The sequence below is a fragment of the Mauremys mutica genome, chromosome 3, assembly GCF_020497125.1.
Source record: "Mauremys mutica isolate MM-2020 ecotype Southern chromosome 3, ASM2049712v1, whole genome shotgun sequence".
Classification (NCBI taxonomy): Eukaryota; Metazoa; Chordata; order Testudines; family Geoemydidae; genus Mauremys; species Mauremys mutica.
The window spans coordinates 191,224,737-191,234,481 of record NC_059074.1 but is presented as its reverse complement, the minus strand read 5'-3'; the positions used below and the strand labels follow the sequence as shown (position 1 = coordinate 191,234,481).

The 9,745-nt window shown below is 40.4% G+C and overlaps 1 long non-coding RNA gene across 1 annotated transcript; it reads right to left on the bottom strand.

Moving 5' to 3' along the window:
* Window positions 1–832: 832 nt before the first annotated feature.
* LOC123367255 lies at window positions 833–8,901 on the bottom strand. Its single transcript, XR_006578377.1, has 4 exons — window positions 8,773–8,901; window positions 7,887–8,053; window positions 2,401–2,553; window positions 833–948 (listed from the first exon to the last, which is right to left on the bottom strand). It is a non-coding gene; the product is annotated as an uncharacterized LOC123367255 (long non-coding RNA).
* Between the last annotated feature and the right edge of the window lie 844 nt (window positions 8,902–9,745).

The following is a 9,745-nucleotide window of genomic DNA, read 5'->3' as shown; positions in this document are numbered from 1 at the left end:
CACTGTCTCGGACAAACAAGAGAAAGTTTTATAGCTCCAAGGAACAACTATGAACGGAGGCACAGGCACTGCTAATTTAAGGAGACAGCCACCAGTTACTGCCCTCTGTTAACTTAAATTTTCCCAAGCCATAGGAACACAGTTTGCCATTGGCACATTTACAAGAATAAATAATTTTCATGCCACTAATGAAATTGGTTGACCAAACACAACTGAATCTTTTAAAAGTAACAAATACAAGTTATGAATAAGATTTGAAAATACTTGTATGGTGATTCATGTATGTTAATAATGATTACGTTTTTTAAAAAAGGAAACTCCCTCCTTCCTCTATTTCTCAAATAAACCATACACTTTAAATGGATCACTTAACTGGGATCTCCCTTTTGAGTGCAGTTACAGCTGCTTCCTGCACATCCCTGGGAATTAAGGATATTTTACCCTTGAGGGAGAGAGGAGAATTAGATAGGATTAACTAGTACAGTCACCAAAGGCCAATGAGAAGAATCTATGGCACCTTCCCAAATACTGGTGCCACAGCTGGTGGATGGGGCGCTGAGCTGGCATAAAGTGAAACTGCCAAATTTAGCAGTACTGGTGTACAATGATCCACTGTGACCACAATGCTAAGCAATTTGGCAGTCTGACGCAAATTTCCTTGTTTGGGGAGTATCAGCTGTTCCAATCCAAAACTCATGTATTGATTGTCATGGAATCTAACAAATTACGCAAAATCCCTTTCTATAAAAATATATTCCAGTCAAAATATCTCCACCATTTGGCTGCTTCCTACTCACCTTATGGTATTGCAGTTCCCATAAAGATTTGTTCCTATGTTCAACGTAACTGCAGATAATCTGGAGACTGTCAAACATTTAACATATTCTGTCAGTCAGAATAATACCTTTCTCTGTGTGTGTGGGCACACGTGCACTCTCTCATAATGACCTGTAGCCAAATTCATACAAGAAAACAGAGCCAGAAAAGAGAAAAATTAGCTTGCTTTCCTTTAAAGGGTTAGCACAGAACAATTAAAAGTAAATGGAATTATTTCCTGTCGGTTAATTTGTTGTGGACTAACTAGTGCCCAGTGAAAGAAGAGTCAAATAAGAGCTGAAAAACACAAAATGCTTGCTCCACAATTACATTAAATTAAAGGCAAATTGAAGCAAATGTAATTCTTACTCAAGAAAACACTTCAGACTGTATTTTCCACCTTATTTTTATGCTTTTTTTTTTACTGATGGGTTCTTTGCTGATTCCTCTTTTCCAACAGTAATATAGATCTAATGAAAGTATAATAGGAAAAATAAACATTTACAGTCACTCCGCACTTAACATCATCTTGGTTAACATTCTTTCATTGGTACATTGCTGATCTATTAGAGAACATACTCATTTAACATTGTATGTTGTATGTTTGACAACAAAGACAAGCAATTGTTGGACTCTCTGCTGCCTTCTGGACTATATGCTCCCACACTTCAGACCCACTGCAATTATGGAGACACGATTCAATCACACTGTTACATGGTAGTTAATATTACATGATGTCACATATGTTACTATTCCAGTATATTGGAAATGGATCAGTTGCATAAAAAAACAATCAAAGTGAGATTTTCAAAGCTGATCAGGAGATTTAGCAATGCATTCATTTCCTTGGGAGTCCATATTGACTTTGAAAATCTCCTTCTGATTGGTTATTTTGACTTTTCCTATATAATTCAACAAACTTGAGGGGACAAAGTTACAATTGGGGATTAGCTGTGAGGATTGTCTGAGTCTTCACTCGTTATGAACAACTAAGAGCTGCTCACAGTTAAGAGAAATCTAAACAAACTACACATTCCATAGAACTGCCATATTCATGAGCTCTGTGTGGCTCAAAAGCTTGTCTCTCTCACCAACAGAAGTTGGTCCAATAAAAGATTTTACCTCACCCACCTTGTGTCTCAAATATCCTGGCACTGACACAGCTACAACTACACTGTATTCATGTGCTGTCAGACAACAACACAGCTGTGTTTGATTTGACAAAACTGGAGAGAATCTGACTATTAAAACTTGAGCTGTAGAGACACACCAAAACACCCATCTGTTTTAGTACCTACTAACTGTGTGGGAGGAAAGCACCGTCTTTTGGGACATATTTCTCCACTCATGTCACCAGTGGGGATTTCTACACTTTGATCTATTTGCCCTGTTTTTCTTCAGTTTCCTATGCAACAACCGTCTCAATTCTCTTGATAAATCCATAGTTGCTGTATGTCTCACTATCAAAAGATAATGAAGCAGGCTAGGTAGGCTCCTACTGAGCCTTCCTTTGGCCATCCAGACCAAGGTTCCACTTGACCACACTTGTCAATAATCCTGAAGAAGTTTGGCAAAGTGACTCACCTTGATTAGGAGCTGAAGGACAACTTTGGTGCCATTGACTTTCTGATGATTGCTAGCTATCTGTGAGATAACCCACACTAGACTGGCAGGACATGCATGTCACAGGATCAACCTCTGCTCTCCCATGGTTGTTCCTCCACAGTCAGGATTTAGCTGTAAATGAACAATTTGATACCCAGTCAGAATGTATTTAACTCCCTTAACATCGGTTGGAAAGATCACATTCAGTACAGCTGAAATAATTGCAATAATCCACAAGATGGTCATTACTGTTGCTTTGACATGATCGCTTCATTACACTGACAGTCTGCAACTTAATTAATCCACTAATTATTATGAAAATCTTCATTCCTGTGAATTCTAGTGTAACCAGCTGTCAGGATACACAGATGAGGCTTGTAAAATGTGTATAAATTCTTAAATGTATTTCTGCATATTTTAGTTTCATTGGCTTCCTTGTTAATGGATGGACTGTGACAGACTTCAAGAACCTCAAGTATCCCCCTACTCAGGGTCCCCAGACTGAGTTAGCTGCACCCCCTACTCACTGGCCTGAGGAGGCCACATAAGGAGGAGTGTGTGGGTGGTGAGGATAATAATAGGTGAGATGGATATTTTTCCCCCAGGTATAAGAGGCAGGAATTGTTACACAGGTGTGTTCCAGGCACAGTGCCTCCTGGAGCTCCTTCTGGAGATGCTGTGGCTCATGCACCACCCCTTGCACAGGTTTGAGTCTAAAGGAATCGCCTAGCCCTCATTAGAAAGTTAACTGAAAATAATTTCATATTAGGTCTGTCTCTCTTCACATACACTATCTGCATCTCATGTTGGATCTAAGGAAAATCCATCAGTGGCTCACATGATCATAACATCACTAAGGGGAAAGTTTCCATAGGCACAAATTAGGGATTAGGCGTCCATGCGCCCTTTGAACATTTCCGCCTAAAACAGTTTAAGGCCCATAATGGGATGGGAGCTAACATTGGTCCTTATGCTCCACTTAGCTTGGGAGCAAAGAGCAGTTCCAGTGCTATTGCCCTGCCTCAAGTGCCCTCCACCCAAAATCCATACATCTGGGAGACCGTCTCATGGTCAGAGGGTTATGCCAAGGCTGCAAGAAAGAGGCGTTAGGGAGGAACCATAACTCAAGGCATAGTCCTTCAGAAGTGGCAGGTCTCTAAGGGGATGGCTGTGTGCAAGTTAGTGCTGCTTTTTCCAGCATTTCATTGCATTCTGCTGGGAGTAGGTGGAACTGGGAACAGTGTTTTTTCCAGGAATGCTGGTGGTGCTGAACTACTGCAGTAATCACTTTTTAATGGATTTTTAACTTTAGCATTAACTCTAGTATCCCTACATACAAATGGAGAAAAGCACAGGCAAATGACCTCCTGTTCAGAAGAGGGACAGCAGCCCTTAAGAGAGCAGCTGTGATATAATCTACCAATTTATGCGGCATGCTCCTGAAATGTTTAAAGCTTTTGAGGAAGACAGAGAGAGATCCACTGATGCTGCCAGTGACTTTGGATATTCGGAAATATTTTACTCCAAGTAAATCCTGCAAGTGGATGGCTGGCTTAGGGAGTGGGGGTTAAGGTAAAACAGTGGAGCAAACTTCTGAGTCTTGAAAGCTGCAAACATACATTCTGGAATGACTGTCTGGGAAGGAAATAGAAATCAGGAGATCAGCAATACTGCCAGGATACAGGATCAGACTTGTTTAAGACACTTTTGGCCCCTTTTTATGCTTAAAAAAATCTGCCTGTGCTACCTGTACTACTAAGCAATTGCAATTTTGTAAGTTCTAGCATAGACAGGATTCAGATGTTTTTGGAAAGCCTTCTTTGAGCAACTTTTCCTGACATTATCAGCATCATGAGAGCAAGTTTACAATCTAAAGGCCTGCTCTTGCAAACATCTGCACACAGGAGTAACTCTATACATGTTACTAGTGCCATTGAAGCCCTATGCTGCGGTAATGCTTTGCTTCTGGATTCTGCAGCATTGCCCTGAAGACTTCTCATGTAAATTTTCATTCATGAGCAAGTATATGCAGGCTCAGGGATTAATTTAAAACCAGGCATGGCATGGGCATAGCAAATAGAAAAGAAGGGGGGAGAAAGAAAGCAACAGTAACAATAACATGCATTTACCGAAGGTACCAATATGCATAGCATCCTGTTCAGTAGCTAGATCTTTAGAGGATCTCCTGTCATTGCACAGAGCAGAGAATATGCTCAACTATAACATGATAATTTGTAATAAGCAAACCTCTATTTTATAAATACACCATTGGTTTTTTTAATATGCATTACAACTTTACAGTACCTTTCTAGCTTCCAAAGTACAAAATGAATACCAATTATTTATTCTTAAACTTACAGAGAGCCAAATTTTGATTACCTTGTTGGCCCCAGTTGGCGCTGGTACGAAAGCTCCTACGTTCCAGATTGCTCTGAAACCACATGTGCTCTTCATTTGAGGCCAGATCCTCAGCTGACACAAACTGGCATAGTTCCACGGAAATCAATGGCATTGCACCAATTTACACCAGCTGAGGACATGGGTCTTTATCTGTAATTAAAATAGGGAGAATACACCTATTTTGGGTACAAAACAATAGTCCTTGCATGAATTTGTCTTACACTGCATTTCCATTACTTCTGTTCTCTTCAGCATAACAAGCTGAAGTCTTTCAAGGCAATACTTCCTATGAAAAAATCTGCAGCCTTGTCAATTATATTTGATTGTTTTCCCTCTTTCGTCAACTGCCACAATTACTCATTATAGTTATGCACATATCAGCATTTTTCTTAAGAACATTTTCTCCACAGTTGAATAACTACAAAATAGCCCAGCTCTCTACCACATGCACCCATCTCCGCTCCCACTCCATTAAGAGAGCAAACATACATTTTTCAAAACAGGACATGAGACGTTCATCAGCTATCTCCTAGCAGCCGCACTTGATGAAATACCAAATCATACAGTCCTCAGTTCAGTATCTGTTTGCTTTGCCAAAGGTAGTTTATTTTAACATTAGAGAACAAAAGAAAACTCTTATTAAATAAATTCAATCTGGAAAGAGGCAGCTGTATTTCAAAATAGAAAAGCAAAAGTTCAGATCATTTTTATTGCTAATGACACAGTCTGACATCACTGTAAGTGGGGAAAAGATTTTGGGTTCAGAAAAAAATATATAGGAAACAGCTGCCAAGACCCACATGGAAAAACTAATTTCCCCTCTGTAGTAGTATCTGATTATCATAACGTCCTTCAGATTTGAGGAAAGAGAAAACAACATACTGCATATGATCAAAACTTGCTAGTCACTCTGGAGAATAAAAATATGAGAGCTACAGAAGAACAGATGCCCATAATGTTCCAGTAGATTGTATGATGAAGAAAGCTTTCAGCATTATTTATAACCAGTCGCTTTCAATCTATATCTTCCCTTCTGTCCCAACCCTGACCTCCCACACAAGAGGTCACCACAGATCAGACTGAGTTATAGAAAAATGAAAAAATCATTGGAGAAATATATTCATAAATAAAATAATTTCTGTGGCTAGAGTTTAGGATAGGGAGATTGAAATTACACAGTTTGTTTATGCAAGTAACTGAAATGTAGAGGTGGTTTTCCTCTTAATTTGGACACATAGGACTTGATTGGAAGCCTACCAAAGTCAATGAGAGTTTATTGACTTCAGTGAGCACTGGATCAGGCCCATGCCACCAACATAGGATAGCTGCCAAAGGTCACTGTCCTGGGTCACTTACTTTCAGGTTTGAAATGCATCCTATGTTTGTGCAGCTGTATATGAAGGGCACAGTTTCCAGACATCTCCTGGACGTAAAATCCAAATGCACCCACTAGCATAGTAGTGTACATGGGAACGGTTTATTATGCATCATTTCACAAAACAGAGGGTACAATGAGGCAATGTTCTCATTGTGTACCTTGTGATTACCCTTTGGGGGAAATCAAAGCTAAAAGCAGCAAACTAAATCTAGTTACTGTGGATATAGAGAAGGATGAGAAAATGCAATAAATGCTGGCCTTTTTCTCAAGGTGCTACTGTTGAAAGTTGATGGCCAAACAGCCACAGTGATGATGTTAAAGAACAGAGCATAATGTTACCTGCCTTTAGGAAACCCATGTGGATGCCCTTATTGCCAGTTGTCTTTTAATCTCTGGTTTCAGCCTCAAATTACAGTGGCATCATAAGGATTAGTCAGTTTAAAGTGGCTAATGTCTACAACATCCATAATTAATTATGGCCTGCTTCAGCTCTACCATCACTCCAGCATCCTGCCATCTCTATTCTGGAGACGTCAATAGCCACCACACCACATGGGGCTACAGAGAATCTGATCAAAGTGGGATAGACCTTGCAAACTGGGTTGCCCTCAATGAACTCCACCTTCTTCATGACCATAAGCAACCAGCAACTTTTCAGTCTGCCTACTGGAACCAGATATCCTCCCCTGACCTCAGATGGACCATATCTGCTGGAAATTGCCCTCTACCAACCACCTGCATGGTCCTGGAAAACGACACACACACACAACCAATTTTGCCCCATCCTCATCCAAACAGGGGTTACCATACCTAACCTGACCACTACCACCAGGCTACATTGGAACTACAGAAAGGCAAATGGGGACAATTACACTAAGATCACTGACCAATATATAGTCTGTGTCCCTCATAACATTTCAATAGATGACACACAGAGTTTACCTAAACATATCTCCTTAGCTTTCTGCCATAGCTTTACCAAAGCCAGATCAAATCACTCTTTAGCAGCTAGCTACTGCCTAATATCACTCCTGAGTTGTAGCTACAAACTCCTGGAGTGAATGATCCTATAGAGAATTACACTCATGACAGAACAACTTTTGATCAGCGATCAGGCCAGTTTCCAACCAAATCGAAGTATGTGTGACCAAGTGTTAGCACTTCTTACATATACAGAGAATGGATTTCAAAAGAAGAAGAAAATTGGAGCTGTCTTTTTTAGACTTATTGCAGCCTATAATACCTCTGGCACACTGGTCTGCTGTACAACATGTCAAGAGTTTTTCCTAGATAGGTTGTCATGGCAACTGGGCTGATGCTCAGAGGTAAACTTTTGAGGTGGCTCTGAGCCAAAAAACCAGCAACTGGAGATTCCAGAAGAATGGACTCCCACAAGGCTCAGTGCTGGCACCAACTTTATTTAATGTATTCACAATCTATCAAACAATCTCCAGGCACTTTCAGATCCTGCTGCATCTGCTGGAACTAATCTCGTCCTTTGTTGGGGCCATCAGAGACCCCTCCTCCCTCTGCTGGATTTTCAGATCCCACCCTGGGTTTGCAGAGCTGCAAAAGTCTGAAAAAACCAGCTCAAAATGGCAAGCCTTTGAAGTAAAGATACAAGGTATCTGGCCATGGAGAAATCAGGCCTCAGCAGCAATGGAGTTTTGCTGGAATTTAAGAGTACCTTGTAAAGATTTTGTGTTGTTGTAAGCAGAAAGATGGAGATGGAGATGCTAATTTGCAGTATCCTAGTCCAATTTCTTATTGATCATCTTCATCCCTTTTTCAAGGATGCATCCATGGCAAGCGAGAATTCTTCCTTCTGGCAAATTCTTTTAAGAGGGTTAAATACTGTAACAAGAGGGAGATATCAGTCAAGGCAGAGAATAATCCATTCAATCATCAGCAAATGTATTTGGGAATGATTAGGGGATGCAAGTTCGATTTCTGCTGCTTGGGGTAGAACCATCACAAATGTCATGGGAAGGGGGAGAAAGGGATAAACAGATGAAAGATTACTAGAGAAGGGCCAGTATTGGAGCACTTGTTCTGAACTACTCTGGAGCTTTTCAGCTTGGCCAAATCTAGACAGGAATCTCATGACTAGGACCTTGAGTCCTTAGAATAATTATTCCCTGCACTGACACCTCCTGGGCACTGGACTGTCAGAGCAGCAGAGTAACCTTCTGCCTTGCTTTCTGCAGCTCATCATTCTCTCATGCCTCTTAAATGTATACCGACATGATGGTGGGTAATGATAATAGTAAAGAGTAAAAAAGAATTAGTAGATTTGGAGGGCTCAGCTCTCAAACCTCCACCTGCAACCCCACAAACACACACACCTCAAAGAAGTTTAGTTTCTGAGTCATTATCTTTCTCTTTTAAATATGTTGTATGATTAGAGTGTGTTCAGCTATGGAAAGGATACCATTCACCAGGAGCCTTCCATCACAGTCACTTTTACTGATTTGATTTTCTCTCCCTTGTTATGTGTTAATAAAAGGAAGATTTAAATTAATACTTGGCCATTTCCTCAGCCTAGTGCTGAGAAGCCTATTTTAGAAGCATACCCAGGGTGTGAGGAAAAAATGCCATGCATATCAAAAAAACATGCCAAGCAGGTTATCATCTGGCAGCTCTGGTCTGTAGATCTAAAAACCTTAAGAGGCATTTCCTTTTCTTGAGAAGTTTTCATAAAGTGTCAGTGACCAGCGTCATTAATCTTCATCCTCTGTTCTCGACCTTGAAGAGCTTTCATAAAAGCCTAAAAGCAAATGAAAAGTGTTTCATTCTACAACAAGAGACAGCGTCTCCCTTGCCTGCTAAGCACTTAGATAACAAACCAACAGGAAGCATTGCACACTTAATTTACCCTGTCTTTTAAAAGTGAAATGTTAACCCTTCAACAATTTTTAAATGCATGACTTTAAGCACTCAGTAAACAACATTGGCCCACAGTTGTAAAAGGCTGTCTTCAGACAGTACTATTCTGCAATCTATTTGTTTTGATCAATGAAAGTGATCTGTGCAGGTACTTCTGTTTTTGACAGCACATTTAGCACTTTAAAGCTATGTGCCTCCATTCAGCATGTTCACTGTGGCACAGAAAAAGATGACTATAAAGACAAACCGATGCACCTTTTTTCTTTCAATAGCTATTGATGAACTTGATGAAATGAAGTGTTTCAGTGAGCATGAGGCTCCTTTGGCACTGACTGTCTCAACACAATGGCAAATGGAAACAAGATAAAATGGAAGGACTAAGGGGCAAACATGTGGTGCAGTGGACTATTGCACTCACTTTTCCAAAACAAAGAAATCCTAGTCTGCAAGTGAATATAAATTTTGCTGCTCTTAGGGTGTGTGTACACTATAGTGGCGCAGCTTCAGCATTGCAGCTATGCCACTATAGCACATTAGTGTAGGCACATCCTACAATGAGGAGAAGGGTTTTTCCCGTCACTGTAGGCAATCCACCTCTGAGTGAACGTACTAGTCTGATAGAATAATTCTTCCATCAAGCTAGCCCTGTCTACACAGGGG